Raw genomic sequence first — 16,532 nt, forward strand, 5'->3', positions numbered from 1 at the left:
GAGAGAGAGAAGGAGACAGGGAGACAGGGAGGGAGGGGGGAGGGGAGAGAGAGAGAGAGAGAGAGAGAGAGAGAGAGAGAGAAAGAAAGGGAGGCAGAGAGAAGGTGAGAGAAGGGGAGAGAGAGAGAGAGAGAGAGAGACAGAGAGAGAGAGAGAGACAGAGGGGAGAGAGAAGAGAGAAGAGAGAGAAGAGAGAGAAGAGAGAGAAGAGGGAGAAAGGGAGAGAGAGAGAGAGAGAGAGAGAGAGAGAGAGAGAGAGAGAGAGAGAGAGAGAGAGAGAGAGAGAGAGAGAGAGAGAGAGATGTCTCTCTATCCTGTGCAGAATCGTGTCAACAGTCACAAACATTAAAATATTTTGTTTCATTTTTCGGTTTTAATGAGACGCTGAAGCAAAACTTTAAAATTTAATTTCAACACACTTCACTCTGCTACAACAAACCGGCCCACAGAACCCAAACCCAGGGGTCCGGGGTGTAAATCTGCAACCTCACCACAACTACAACTCACTCAACTTATGTTAATGTTTTCCACTTCAGCTAAAGTATCACATAAAGGGTGGGTGATATAACAAACGTATATCATCACAAAACTACATCTCGATACACATATCCACCACCGTACCCTGAAAAACCCTGCCGTGGCACTGCATTATGAATTAACAAAAACTATAATCACAATGATTTTTATTCAGCGGTCCAAACTCAGCACTGCACTAAATTAACCAGGCTAATTTATTTTTAAAGTACTAACCAGATCCACAAAAGGCTAAGAAAAGTATATGCAATAACAGAATTCATCACAAAAACAATAAATATAATCATACTGCGAGAGAGGAAGCAAAGAAGGTGGAAAGGTTAGATTAGTTGACTAACTGAATAATAGTCAATGTATTTATTGATGACAGAAGGAATCATTAGTTGCAGTCCCAACATGCAGATACGTAAATTACTCTGAAGATTTTTATTTGAACTGTGCCTTCAGTGAGTAAAACTGTTCAGTATCAGGTAAGACATATGCAAATTCTCTAAGACCAGGTCCGTTATTATATCCAAAGTCAGAAAATGCAGATTAACTTCCACATAGAGTTGTACTGGTGACGGACAGCTGAATGATGGACAGAATATCACACTGTGATAGTTGTGTGCCGAGCAATACATTAAAAACACATTCATACACTTCATGAGACACAATTAAAGCCTGCATTAGACCAAAGTGATTTAATCTGACCAAAATAATTAATTTGTTATATTATATTAAAGTTTTGTGTCATCAAAATTTCCACAGATTTTGAACACATGGTTGCTTGCATCATGGCTCGAGGTCTAGAGTTAGGGATGGGCAATACACGCATCTTCAGCATCTGAACGACATATTATAAGCTCATTACAAGACTCTACAGCCCAGTCCCATTTCACCCCTCGCCCCTACCACTCAGCTCTTAGCCCTCTGTTCTGCCCCCGATTCTTGTTGAGATAGAGAGGTAGGGTGAAGTGTTTGGGGCTGCATGACCCTCCAAACTGAGGTTTTTCAGAGACTCCAAACAGAGTGATATGAGAAATAAAGAAAACCAGGCAAGAAACCCACAAATTTAAGAATTTTCACTGTTAAAAATTCATGATAATCTTCATATTATCTTAGTTTAATGCTGTTTCAGTGTATTATGGTCCTTTTCTCCAAAACACACATAAAAAAAGAAATCACTACTACTATGCCAGTGTCTCGGTAGCTAGCTGACTAACTGTCCATTCCGCCTTAAATAGTCCAGCAGTTCTGAGGCCTGAAATACCAGAATGTAACTGCTCCATCACTTACAGTGGAACGGGAAAATTCTAACAATAATCTGGTGAATATCTGACTTAAGCTTCATATTCACTGAAGAATCAGGGGTGGGTGATGATAAATAATTGCCCCTCCTCTGTGAAAACATATGATGCCCTAAAGGTAACTAAAGCCCAGCAGAGGGGAGCTGAACTTTACCATCCTCTGCTGTCACTGCAGACGGGCAGGGTCGCCCACAGAGCAGCGCTAGTAGCTGTTAATGAAGTAATGCTCATTTTATTTGAGGGTCCCATTTCAGAGGGAAGATTTCAACCACTATCCTGTAACTCAGTTCCAAGGGGTTAATGTGACACTCAAAAACAAGGGGTAGGGGTAAAAAGAAGAAATGGGACGGGGCCTACATCAGGCATAACCGGTACTAATATATACTAATACTAATATTAATACTAATATATAACTAGTGCACCTGTAGAGAAGGTAAGCACCATGGCAGCATCTGAAGACTTTAATGAAAAACAATACGCATCTCAATATTTAGCTACTTCTGAAATTTGTGAACAAGTTGGAAGAAGCGAAAAACGCAGCAAAACTGTAGTGCTGCATTTTAAAAAGGCAGTGCTTGCAAAAATAAACTAGAACGGGATCAAAACAATTTGCTACATAATGAATAAAATAAAAATAATCACCTACTTGTAATTACACCGTTTATGCAGTTGTTGTTACAGGGTCTTTGTCATTTAGTGGTCCAGGTGTTCTGACCACATCCTTCATATACTCAGAAAAGAGCACTGTGATGGAATTTATCACCGTAACAATAACATATCACCGTATCGTTCACTCCTAATGCAGTTATAGAGCTGCAGGCCACACGGATGCAGGCTAAGACGGGGCTAAACAGCGTCTGTAGACGGGAATCTACGGGATTACAGCTGTTACCTGTGCGCTCTCCTCGCTGTGGAGAATGGACGAGCTCCTCACTCTCCTGTTGATGTAAGCAGCGCTACCGACCAATCTGGGCGTCCGCTGGGTCATATAGAACAGCTGAGCTGTTAGCGTTGCTAGGTCATGCAGACAGAGTAGGGCAGTTCAGCTTGGGGACTGAACTAAACTCCACTTCTCCGACCAGCATCCTCATCTTATATATGAGAATATATGGAATATTAGAATCACAGTCTGCATTCTGGAGTTTATTTTGCTGGGTGCACGCAGAACGAGGGTCACTGTAAACACCAGCAACACCAGCAGTGCACGAGAATGTGGTGGATAGAAGGCGACACTTCTATAAAATAATAACTCAGCCAGTAATGCTAACGTCACTATTAATGTCTTTGAAATGACACCACACTGTGTGGATCTATATAATGAACTGACAACTCATTTTGGAATATATTCTCCTGCTGTTGGAACAAAACCTCACATCTCCAAAATGGTCATTTTACAGGAGAAGGAAAAACCTTTATTTTTAATGTAAGTCAATGGAACCAGACTCCATAATTACGTATTATGTACATACATACATAAAATCCCCTCTCAAAACACCAGGAGCTTATGTTTGGATTTTCTTTATTCCTGCTTCCTAAACATTTAGCATCCCAAAATAATTAGCATTAGCATGACTTAAAACTGTACAGTATTAACAACGGTGTAAGACTATCAATACACTTGAATATCGCAATTTTATACTTTGTGATACGTTACTGATTCTCAAAAATACAGTACTGATTTTTTTACACAAAGATTTGCAGCAGACGGTTCCTGTTGTGTTTAAACCCCTAACCGCTAGATGGACATGTAGTGATCTTCAGCCATTTTTTCTTTTCATCATATTTTATGCCTACAGTGGTTTTATACTGTGCCAGTTTTTCTAAAATCAGATTTTATTAAAATCACAATGTATCACTCAATTTAATTAAATATATCACGATATATTGAATCATAACCTCTGTATCACAACATGCATAGCCAGGTTCTTGCCAATACACAGCCCTAATTAACGGTGTAGGGTTCCACAGTATACTTTGCAAAAAGGATGGATCTACAAGGGTTCTCTAGCAAAGAACGCGGTTCTATATAGAACTATGAACACTCAAAGAACATTTTGCTCTTCAGATTAGTGAAGAATGTGCTGTAGAGGGTTCTTTACAGAACCTTTTTCAAAAGAGTTTGTAACAATAGAGGAACCCTTTATGGTGCTATAAAGAACCCTCAAACAACCACAGTTTTGAAGCATGTACCACACTGAAATCTGGTACAACTGGTGGCTAATTGCATCCATTTATTGCTAGCAATATTATCACTTATGGTTGAACTATTCCCTTAACCCCAAAAACTGTGCGTTGGTTTTCCCCAGACAGTGCAGTAAACTGACCCAAAAGCAGACAACAGCAGTGAAGGAACTCTTGAGAGAGGAACGGACAGCATGAATAATGTCAACATGCTATGCTATTACTTTTTATTCGTTAGCATTTTAGCTCCAAACCCAATATAACACGCCAGGTAATCAAGGCTTACACGAGAACCTAAACATTACAACTAAGTGGGCAGTAACTAATGCTGCACTTGAGGTATGTTGCAAGTGGGACACAAGCTGGGAACCGCATGATTTTCAACCTCTGCATCTCCAAGTGGGTAAAAAAAAAATATATGGACGCAGCCATGAAAGCAAGCGCCGTAAGGAACAAGCTACTTTACAGTCAACTACTGAGTTTATGACTAAGTTCACTTTACCAGGCTGAAGTGGCACAAATCAGATTTTACACCCTAATGTGAATCAGATCTGATGTTTTCAGAGCTGTGTGGACATGCAATTCTGATCTTTTCAAACCTGACCTGAGGCACTTTCATATGTGATCGTAGATCCGATATATAAGCCGATCCATTCCCATGCGACCTTAATGTGATGCTCAGATCGGAATTCGTATGCATTTTTTCCATGTCATCATTCGACGTTACCATGGCAACAGCGTCAGTAAACGGTGAAAAAGCAGCTCATCTCACCTTTTACACCTTCGTCTCGCTCTAATAACGAAGTTGAGAGCTGATCAGAGTCAATTATCTTCTCAGCGAAGTTCGTTCTGCTCGTTAGTTTGTGCTCATGATGAACGTGATTCATTCACGTGTTGATAATGAGTAGGATGTGCTCATGCAGGTCAATTTCAGGATGCTGGTTTATTCACATTAATACCACTTTGAATCACCTAAACAAGTGTGAACCATCATGTCATAGAGACTGGACTTGAGCATCAAGGCCTGCAAAGTGAATGTAGCCTATATGTCGATTGATCTAAAGCTAATGCTGCTATATTCTTATTTAATAATAGAGAACTGGCTCTTTATTACTGTTGACAGTGTGAGCAGCCATGTTGATATGACCACATATAACAAGGTTGGGAGTTAATAACACTTCCCCCCCCCAGTAGGAATTTCCAGTTGCCTTTTCTTTGGTTTTTCCTAGTAGGAGTCAGGAATCCTGAGTCAGTTAAATGCTTTAAAGTGCATAAAAAGATATTAAGGCAACTAACAATAAGGGTTCTTTCTTAGTAGAACCCTTGATTATGCCTTTTATTCCCATTTCATCCCACATTATTACAAGTTCTATGTGTGCATTTCCATAGTAGGAATTCCCAGTTGAGAGGGCCTTTTCTTTGGGTTTTCCTAGTCAGAGCCAGGAATTCTGAGTCAGTGAAATGCTTTAAAGTGTGTAAAAAGATATTAAGGCAGCTAACAATGAAGGAATTCTTGTAGGGGGAAGGGTTAGCATAACCACAGCTACCACTGCCAGTTACCTTTCATTCACTACAAGAAACACTGGCATGTCCAGATAAACTAGTCCTATAAAAGATATTAAGGGACACAAATGGTGTGACTGAAGGTCAGCTGAAAAACTGCTGTAGCGCAGTGGCAGTGCTGGCGCCGAAAAAGCGGCCAGCCATTGGAAAACCAACTTGTTTGGGACCACATGCGAATCAATGAAGAATCACATGAATGGAGGGGACTGTCCTGAAAGAGAGGGTAAAGTCACACTGGGACAGAGCCACAGGAAGAGAGAGAGAGATCAGGCAGACAAGGACACGACAGGCTTAACCGGAGCTGCAGCTAACAGCTATTTCTATAATCTATTAATCTGTCAATTATCCAATTAATCTCTAGAATAAAATATGAACAAAGGAAAGTTAGTCTAATGCAACAATTATACCTTTCAATCCAAGTACGTCCCCATCACAGCACCCTGTTTTCAAAAGGTCTGTCTGTGCAACAAGCGGTTGTAAGCAATATAAGCTACATGCCCCCTACACTTCCTGTAGTGTATTACAGCCTGTCAGAGTGACTGTGTGGATCATATGAACATTATAGAGGCTTTTTAAATGAAACAGTAGAAGCCATATCACCCCTACAAATCCTGTAGTGTATTACAGTCTGTTAGAATGACTGTGTGGATCATACAAACTTTATGCTTTTAAGTGAACGACAAGTCAACATTTTTCCTTAATCAATGATTAATCGACTTGTCTCGACATGGAAATGCCCACAAACGTGTTTTGAGCTGCTCTCCCTAAACGTTTACCCGCTTTTGTTCTTCAACACCAAGTGCAGTTAGGAAAAAAAGGGGCCATGCCTTTTTCCGTAAGCACCAGGGCACTGCTTCACGCCGTAAATCTGCTTCAGCGTGGACGAAAAGCTGCGAGGGGACGAGAGAGTGCCCTGAACTTTTGAGAAAACTGGGAATCCCGTCTCCTCTATGACTTAACACCAATCAAAACTGATCAAACAATAACTAAATCGGGTTATATAAACTGTGTCCTGAGTGACAAAGTGGACTAATGGAAATGGCAAAACTAACTAGCCAGGTGATCCAAAGGTAAAGGAGGCTCCAGACTTAGTTTGGACCAGTCAGGGTCAGTATGCGTGAAACAATATATGAAATATGACAAAACAACTTGATCTCATTCCTGCAAAATAAAACGTTAAATAACAAATGTTTAATAAAAATTTACATTTTTTAAAAAGACATTTGATTCTGAAGTTGGCTTCAGGGTTAATGTAGCTACAGGGTTAATGTAGACAACAAGCAAAAAATGTTAAGTGACAGAATTATTTCTTTTTACTTCTTTTTTACAATCTACTATTATATAATCTATTAAGTAAGTAATCCATTAATCTTTAAAGCAATCTAAATTGCTTTATTGCCAAACTGACTTTTATTGGGAAGTGCAGCGAGCCTACATTCTTGTTTATATACAGTAAGTCGCTATATTTGAATATTTTCAAGAAATATGAATACGTTTGCTCAGAAATGAGGACAAATGTGTCACAGACTCCAATTAATCAGTGTCCACCAATTCTAGTTCTAAAATGGAGTACAAAGCGCAAGCTAAGTTAGATGTTACTAATATATTAAAGAGAATTGCCGCCAATTATCATTCTGAAAATGACCATTAGCAACATTAGCATGTATGGTTGAGATATTTCTTTAACAGAAATTTAGGCAGAGAAAAATGAATGCCTTTTTGGTGGGTGGGACGGGTCACAGTGACCTCAAGCCAACTAATATGAAGAGCTGGACAGATGAATAACAATGCTAACATGCAAACACACGTTTCATTCGTTATTAGCACACAAGTTCAGGAAAGAGCAATGACCTTCCTACTGAGGTCACTTTCACACCAAACATCTAGCAAAACACACCAATAGGTTGTCTCCATACTAAATATTGCACCAAATGCCCAAAAATATTTGAGAACTTTTAATGAAAATGTCTTTTCCTCCATCAGAAGATGACAAACCGCTGGCAGTTTACATGATAAATAACCGCTGCTTACAAAATCTTGAAAATGACTAAATATGACCACCTTAAATACTTCTTGGCCAAATACTTGATCAGTCCAACCCCAAAGAACATCCAGGCCATGTTATGACTTCACTAACAGCAAACAAGCTAATTAAAAGCAGAGTTGTGTGTCCACTTGTCAAACAGAAATAAACTCCAAACTAAGTTTCCCTGAGGAAAATGAATGATAAAACAAGTAGCCAACAGCAGGAGAGGAGAGAAAAGGCTAAATAAAGAAAGCCATCGAGGTCTGGCCTTGACGAGGCCTAGCTAACAGAACAATGAAGCAATCAACTTTCAGTGATTAAAAGAAGCAGATCACAGAGATGCAGATGGAACCATAAGACTTTCAATCAGGACTGAATGGATATCTGTGAAAGTAGATCATTCACTTTAGTCAGATCAAACTCATACACTGTTTAAAATAAGGTTCCTGAATGGTTCTTGGCTTGGATTCATGGTTCTAGAAGAAGCCTGGTGAAAACAGATTGCAACCTGAACATTATATGGAAGCTATTTTAAACTTTATAAAGGTTCTTCGCATTTGCACAGCTCACTTACAAAGAACGAGGTTTTATGTAGGTTTGTGAGGGAACCAAAAGTGGATCATCTATGCAAAATTTTAAGCACCAAGACTAAATTCTGAGATTTACACACACCTGAGATAATCACTTCAGCTGCATCTGAGCATCCTAAGTGATGATAGTTTATAGACTGCCTTAAATATATCTAGACCAGGGGAGATGGAATAGGGTCTAGAGCATGGGTGCTCAATCCTGGCCCTGAAGATTTACCACCCTGGATAGTTCAGATCCAACACACCTGGCTCTACTGTCACCTGAAGGCCTTCAATACCTGGCTCAAGTGGTTGGTAGTTAGATCTCCACGACAAGGATTGAGCACCCATGATCTAGACCACATTCTCTCTCTTTTGCATGTAGACCCAGTTATGAGAAAGTAATGAGAAAGACCTAAGGCAGGGTTGGGATAGTGTAGTGGTCAACACCTCTGCCTTCTACACTGTAGACTGGGGTTCAATCCCCACCTGGGCAAACACCCTACACTAAACCAATAAGAGTCTATGGGCAAGACTCCGAACACCACCTTGGCCTGCCTGTGCAAAATGATCAAATTGTAAGTCGCTCTGGATAAGAGCGTCAGCCAAATGCCGTAAATGTAAATGTAAATGAACATACAGGATCTGTAGAAATGCAGTCCAGAATGATGGGGAGTAGTCATTTTCTGCGATATGAAAGGTTCTTTAGAGAACCAAAACAGTTTCTTCTATAGCATTGCTCCAAAAGAACCCATTTTAGATCCCTCATCTGAGCATCCTAAGTGATGATAGTTTATAGACTACCTTAACTATATCTAGACCAGGGGAGATGGAACAGGGTTTAGAGCATGGGTGCTCAATCCTGGCCCTGAAGTTTTACCACCCTGGAGAGTTCAGATACAACACACCTGGCTCCAATACCTGGCTTAAGTGTGCTAAGGATGGAGGTAAACTCTGCAGGGTGGTAGATTTCCAGGAGAAGGATTTAGCACCCATGATCTAGACCATGTTCCATCTTTTTTGCATCTAGATCTTGTTATGAGAAAGCAACGAGGTAAGACCTAAGGTAAGAACATAAGAGATTTGTAAAAATATAGTCAATGGGGAGTAGTTATTTTCTGCAATATGAAAGGTTCTTCAGAGAACCAAAACACTGATCCAAAAGAACCCATATTGGACCCCTTAAGAGTGTAGCAGCAATCAAGAAATGAGGAAACTAAATTCTGAGAGGTTTCCAAGCCACACCTGAGATGATCATTTCAGCAGCATCTGAGTGATGGAGTTAATAGTTGCCAGATCACCTTAAGTTAATCTAAATCATGCTAGGTTCCATCACTTTTGCCTCTAGATCAAGTGGAAGGGAAACCTGAGGCTGCAACATCTCAGGTTTGTGACCTGAAAAATGAGGTTCAGAGCAATGATGGAAAAGTTTCCATTTCTGAAAGATGGATGGTTCTTTAGGGAACCAAAGCTGGTTTTCTGTAGCATTCCTGGCTAATTCTATTCCTGGAAACATACCTGGAGATTCAACACACCTGGCTCTACTCGTGAAGGCTTTCACTATGTGGACCAGGTTACGGTTGGAACTGTGTAGGTTGGTAGATCTCTAGAACCAGGACTGAGCACCTTTGTTTTACTCCGCTCCGGAGAACCAAAACCGGTGTATTTAAGATGACTCAGTGGCTAGCCCACTAGCCCAATGTCAAACTGCACCCATGCTGCTTTCCTTTACCATACAGACACTAGAACACTCCATATGATCTCCTATGTGTTACCAGGCCACAATTATGACCATGAACCTCCCGGCCCTGACAAATCTCCAGGGGAACCATTTCTGAGGCGGATGCATTGGTGAAAATGGCAACATGGAAAAGGAGCAGCAGGAAAAGTGAGTCCATTTTGAACCGGCATTGTACTTCAGCACCACAGCAAAAGCCTTGCACAAACCGCTCCAAGGAGATGAGGGGTGTAGGCACGGTCACATCCCAGCCTTTTAGCACACAGATGGAGGAAAAAGCATTTTAAAAGCAGACCTGATCACACTGCTCACGTTTGTGTGCCATTTTACCATCTGATACCCCAGAAAAGGTGGGGGTCCATCGTCGTTTTTTTGCACACAAGCCACCACCAGTGTGCACGTATGCACATTAAGGGTGAAAATTGTAACGTCACCCTACAGCCACTGGAAATATATCCGCATATATTGGTGCCTGGGCTTCAGCAAATCATGCATATGCACCTATAGGCATGGATGGCATGGATGGTTGGTGTTAAAATAAATTGCAAGCAATTTCAGCTTGTCTTCTGCAACACTGCAGTTTTGCATTAATGTAACTGTGGCATGTAGGGAGGTATATATATATATATATATATATATATATATATATATATATATATATATATATATATAGAGAGAGAGAGAGAGAGAGAGATAGATAGATAGATAGATAGATAGATAGATAGAGAGAGAGAGACAGACAGGCAGACAGACAGACAATCTATTAGCCAGCTTCACGTAGATAGATTAAGGGTTTTAAGAAATATAGTCCAATAACAAGTTTGATGGTGCAGACCTGACTGAAGATCATGCTAACACATTAGACGTTAGCTGGTCATCATTAAGACACCATGGCAGTGGGTAGATATTATCTTCAATGGCTGATGGTCGTTTTTGGTCATTTTTCACCAGATATGCATCCAAGCAAACGCTGAAGGATGGTGTAGGGCTGGGGATGAGGGGAACAACCGGAATGAACAACCACGGCTCTTTTCTGACCCACTTTAGATGAAGCTCTAAGCCGAACAGCACCCAACCAGAAGCCCGGCACCGCTCGGCCTGCTCAGCGGCCACTCAGCGCGCTGTCTCTGGGAAGAAATCGGGCAGCCGCGGCGCTGCCGCGAACATGAACATCTGAGCAGCTTCCAGAGCCATTAGCCCGCCTTCTTCGGCTTCCAATGACCCACCTCAGCGGTCTTGAAAAACCCCGACAGAGATGAAAATGCGAAAACGCACCAGCCGGCGGCCGTTTTCTGTTTCTTACCTCAGGCGGCGGCGGTTCGTGTCCAGCTTCCCGGAGCAGCCATTAGCGGCGGCAGCCTCCTTCTCCTTCCCCTCCGCCTGGCTCCTAAACCTCCACAAACACAGAGCTAGCAGCCAGACCAGACCAAAAAACACCGGCAAAGGACCCCCCTCCCCCCCCGAAATCGCCACCCCTCCAACGGGTGCGATTCCCCAACCGAAAATCTTCTGAAGATGATCGTTAATGTTTTTTAGCTGTTGGCTAGTATTTCTGTGGAATCCTCATTGCCGCCGCTGCAGTCAGTCAGTCGGTTAGATCTCCCTCAGCACAGTCCCTGAAACTAGGTCCGGAAAAAAGCGCCAGCCAGCGGGCAACACACAATCAAAAATAACTTCTGGGTGTTGATTATTTTCTTCGGTATTCCTCCTTTCCCTCCTCGGCTCGTTTCCCCCCTTACTATACGAGAAATCGGAGAAATCTCCCCACCAGTCGGTCGCTGTGTGCGGCGGCTAGCTCTCTCAGGCTAGCTAGTTTTGCATTGAGGAGGTACGGCTGTTGTGGTGGTGCAGCGGCGGCAGCAGCAGAGAAGAGGAGGAGGGGGAGGAGGAGGGGTGTAGGGGTGAGAGGGAATTAAAATTTGTAAAAAATAAAAGAAGAGCGAACGACATCAACCAAAAGGAAAAAGAATAAAAATGAAAAACCGGGGTGGCTACAATTATAGCGCTGTGCATTCGCCCAGGGATCCCCCCCCTCAGCAGTGCCCGCTAATCTCGCCTCGGCTCTTCGGCTCCGCTCGGCTCCGCTCGGCACAGCTCTGCTGCCTGCCTGGCTGGGAGAGAGGGTAAGCGCGCCCCCGCAACCGGGCTCGTCCCCGACCGCGTCCCCGACCGCTTTCGCTGGGAGAAGTGAAGCTCGCGCCCCCTACCCCCCCACCAAAAGCGCGTCCCCGATTCCGTGCAGCAGCTTTGCTCACAAAATGGCCGCCTAAACAAACCAGAATGCTCGGGTTGGAAAGAGGCTGGTGCAAATAAACGAACATTTAAGGGGGAAAATTCATCATGAAAGTGCAATAATCGAAAAAATTACCCTGGTCTTTCTGAGAAAGGATAAATCGGACGACATGTGCTTAAAAAGTGATTTGGTTAGCCAACTACCCTCTCCTATCAACCGGATGCTAACGGCTATGCTAAGCAGAAGCAGGGGGATAGCGTTAATACTGCAGTTATCAACCAAACTCAAGACCAGGGGAGCATCGCACAAAGCAGGAGTTCTCGGTTTAGCCGGATAACTTAAGACCAAAGATTAGGACCGTCTAATAGGAATGTCCCTCCGCTCTTTTCATATTGAACATTATTTACTTTGGGCTTAAGTTATCTGGCTAAACAGAGAAATCCTACTTTGTGAAATACCTGCAGGGGCTGTGATACAGAAACATTCTAAATCTGAAATCTTATCTGTTTAGTCACCGTGATAACTTCAGTTAGGACTGACCGTCCCTCTTATTACCTTCGTGTATTAATGTTGATGATGAAATATTACAGTGATGGTGTTGAATAATGAGGAGACGGAGCTGAACGTGTCTTCTTATTAAGAGGAATAACGCTCTGATAAACAGCAGGGGCGCTCTGACAGTCTTCACTGCTTACAGTTTATCATGTTTTAGTTTTGTTTTGACCCTTTTTACACCAGTAACAGCAGCTGCAACTTATTTGAAACTGTGCCCCATTCACTATACAGTGCACTTTTGGGGTTCCACTATTTTCTAATGGTGTCCGAAAACAGCACAGATCACTCAAATAATCCCATAGTGCATGGCAATAAGTAGTGTACAAACGATGTACCCTGGCAGGCAGGGGATACCTATAATGCACTGCGTTCTTTGTAAGTAACAAATCAGTAAAACGTTAGCGTGCAAAGTTCTTGGCCTTCTTAAACTAGATTAAGGGTCGCAACCCAAATCTTAAGAAGAGCCATTTTATCCTTTCAACAAAAATCAACCCACCTTGGGAGCATCATTTTATGTCCATTTTACCATCTTCGCTGTAAATATATCTCAGTATGTGCTGATGTGCAGCTCTATCTGCACTTCTCGCATCTCTAGCAGGAAACCTTTCCAAAAACTGTGCATCCGCTGACCCCGCTCTATCATTTTACGTGGTCTACCACTTCATGGCTGAGTTGTCATTGCCAGTTGCTTCAATTTTCTTATAATACCACTGACAGTTGACTGCGGAATATTTGGTAGTGAGGAAATTTCATGACTGGACATGTTGTACAGGTGGCATCCGATCACAGTACCACGCTGGAATTCACTGAGAGCCAATCATTCTTTCACAAATGTTTGTAGAAGCAGTCTGCAGGCATAGATCCTTGGTTTTATATACCTGTGGCCATTGAAGTGATTGGAACACCTGAATTCAATTGGAAAAGGTAGTGTATGTTACATATGTGAGGAGATTGGCTTGGTGACCACACAGATGTGTGACATGACACATTGAAGAGACCACATAAGAACACAGACTGTTAATACGTATTAAACTAAGAAACAAATAAAATAAAAATACAGCAAATAGAATAAAGAATAACAAAGGCCCAGGTTGTGAATGGTTTACAATTAGTTTATTAATGCTTTTTAATTTGGTCATCAACTCCTTTGTTTATTAATATGGAATAAAATAAAATAAATTCATAAAAAGCTGAAATGACCTGTTTTGTCTGATGAATATGAGTTTGTGATGACACTGACTGGTTCCACGCTGACTGATGGAGTCAAAGTAAGACCAGCAGCCACGCTCTATAAACAGACATGCTAATAAACAATGCACAGAATGTGTTCAATCAGAGAATAATATGACACAAAAAGCATTAAAACTGGTAACACAAGTGTGTTTTTATTCAATGTATCACTTTTTAGAGCAACAACATCTTAATGTTTAACAGTACACATGAATATGAGTTCAGCATTAGAACAACACGTCAATGCTGCCCTTTGTACTCCTGTTTTATAGCTGCTTATTAATGATTTCAAGCTATTACCTAATTAATCAACGTTAATAAGCAAACTTTAAACCATTAATAAACCTTTTATAAAGGTAGCCATATTCTAAAGTGGTTCCCAATCACTTCCACTTTGTTGTAATACCACTGACAGTTGATGGTGGAATATTTAGTAGTGAGGAAATTTCATGACTGGATTTGTTGCACAGGTGGCGTCCGATCACGGTACCAGCCTGGAATTCACTGAGCTCCTGAGAGCGACCCATTCTTTCACAAATGTTTGTAGAAGCAGAAGCCAACTCTGGTTTCTTTACAGTGGTGATGATGGGAACCAGGGGTCACCATGACTACAACACAAATATAGACATTTTATTTACTATCCAGAACCACCAGAGAACCTGCACGAGTCTGAGGTTATATGAATGTTGATAATGTAATATTATGTATTCCTCCACCATGAATGGAGTTTAAGTCTCAAAACTATCATAAAACAGTGTCTCAGTCATCAGGCAGTGAATTCATAACAATTTCATGTAGGAACTTTCTGTGAGGGAGCTTTTAGTGGTGGACGTCTGGTTCTTATCACCACCACTGTGAACAGTTACCTGACTCTGTAAGTTTCTCTAGAACTAATGTTTTACACCAAACCACTCTGAACGGCTCTGTTTACATGATAATCAGTTAATTATGCAGAAATGTACAATTCCCCCTTTTTTTAATTGGGCAGACTCAACCATTCAGCTCATGTGTTTGCAGTGAGAAGGATGGTCATAATATGAGACTGAAAACCAGCTTTACCTCAATTTTATTCACATCATTTTAAGCTTTGCTGTAACAGATGGAAAAACAAGCTAGGCAGTGACTTTAATGTGTATTATAAGTTATCAGCTACATGGATCTTTTTATTTCACAAAGGAATAGCTGTATAATAAAAATGAGGTTGAAAGCGGATAATAATCGAATGCTGCTTCTGTAGTATACATTATTAATATTACAAGTTAACAAAACAATAATAATAATAATAATAAGGGACAGGTACTGCATCTATAGGTAGTTTTTCCTTTTATTTTTTTATTAATTAATTCCAAATTTTTGACCACACTTCGTACTATATAACAGATGTTACCACTTTATTATTATTATTATTATTATTATTAATAATAATAATAATAATAATAATGATGTGTCAAAATAGTTCACCACCAATAGAAGTCCATTCATTAGTGTAGTATGTGCAGGTGTGTGTTTTTTTTTCAGCAGGAAAATAATGTTTTGGAAATTTAGAAATAAAATAATACCATACAATATGTTTTATTTTATTTTAAAACAATATTTAGCTTTGGGTAACTGCAAAAAAGTATTATTATTATTATTATTATTATTATTATTATTATTATTATTCGTGCTAGTCGAAGTTTCCCGCCACTTCAGCGGAAAAGGATCATGTTCGCTTCCCAACTCAAAATGGCGGCGCTGTTTCTGTGAGAAACTTTCTTTTCTGTGTTGATGCGAAATTTCTGTAGCTCACAGACGATTCTGTGCTTGAAACACACGCCGGTTTGCTTAACCGCATATTAAAGAGTGTAGTTTTGTTTTTTAGAGTGAAACTCGGAGCTTAAGGACAGAAAAATACAAATATGTGCGGATTTGATCGACATTACTTTTCGTTCCACCTTAAATGGAGCAGCTGTACTTGTATTCGCTGCACCATTTAAGGTGGAACGGAAAAGCGAGTAAAAGCCTTCATCGTCGTCGCCTTTTTAACGTTAAACACTGCAGTTTTTATTTGTATTTTTAGTTTTGAAGGGTTAGCTTAGGCAGGAGATGAAACACTCGACTGTTTATTTGAACGTCTTTTCCATTTAATCGCCTCAGACAGGCGAATAAAGGCCCTGCTCGCTGTAGAAGAGGCTTTTTGTGCTGATGTGATGAATTAAATGCACCGTTAACTCCAGTTAATACGAAATGAAGTATTATGAGGTTTATTGCTGCTACAGTAAGTGTTCGTGTTGTGTTACCCCAGTGGAGTTTGTGTAATACAGTCTGAGCTCCGGAGGAAATCCATGCAGCCTCGTTTTTTAAATTTACATTAAATTTTTATTTCAAATTCGAGCTGGAGGTTTGAACTTCATCAGGAAGTGCGTCATCACATTGTAGTGACGTTAGGGTACGTGTGGGTGCTGAAGTTCTGACCGGACTCCCTCTAGTGGCCCCTAAAAGAAACCCGTGATGTATTTCCAACAGCACATTAAACTGCAGCCATATATACATACACTATATTGCCAAAGGTATTGACCCCCCCCCCATCCAAATGATTGAGTTAAGGTGTTCCAATCACTTCCATGGCCACAGG

At 41.0% G+C, this 16,532-nt stretch overlaps 1 protein-coding gene across 1 annotated transcript in view; it reads right to left on the reverse strand.

Annotated features, from left to right (window-relative positions):
• Nucleotides 1-12,030, reverse strand: part of dyrk1b (dual-specificity tyrosine-(Y)-phosphorylation regulated kinase 1B) — a 76,747-nt gene extending 64,717 nt beyond the window's left edge. Inside the window, exon 1 of the mRNA XM_017714455.2 lies at nt 11,204-12,030. The gene's annotated coding sequence lies outside the window, so the exon portion shown is untranslated. The remainder of the gene's footprint in view (nt 1-11,203) is intronic.
• Nucleotides 12,031-16,532: the final 4,502 nt, after the last annotated feature.

Source organism: Pygocentrus nattereri, chromosome 24 (assembly GCF_015220715.1).
Source record: "Pygocentrus nattereri isolate fPygNat1 chromosome 24, fPygNat1.pri, whole genome shotgun sequence".
Taxonomy (NCBI): Eukaryota; Metazoa; Chordata; class Actinopteri; order Characiformes; family Serrasalmidae; genus Pygocentrus; species Pygocentrus nattereri.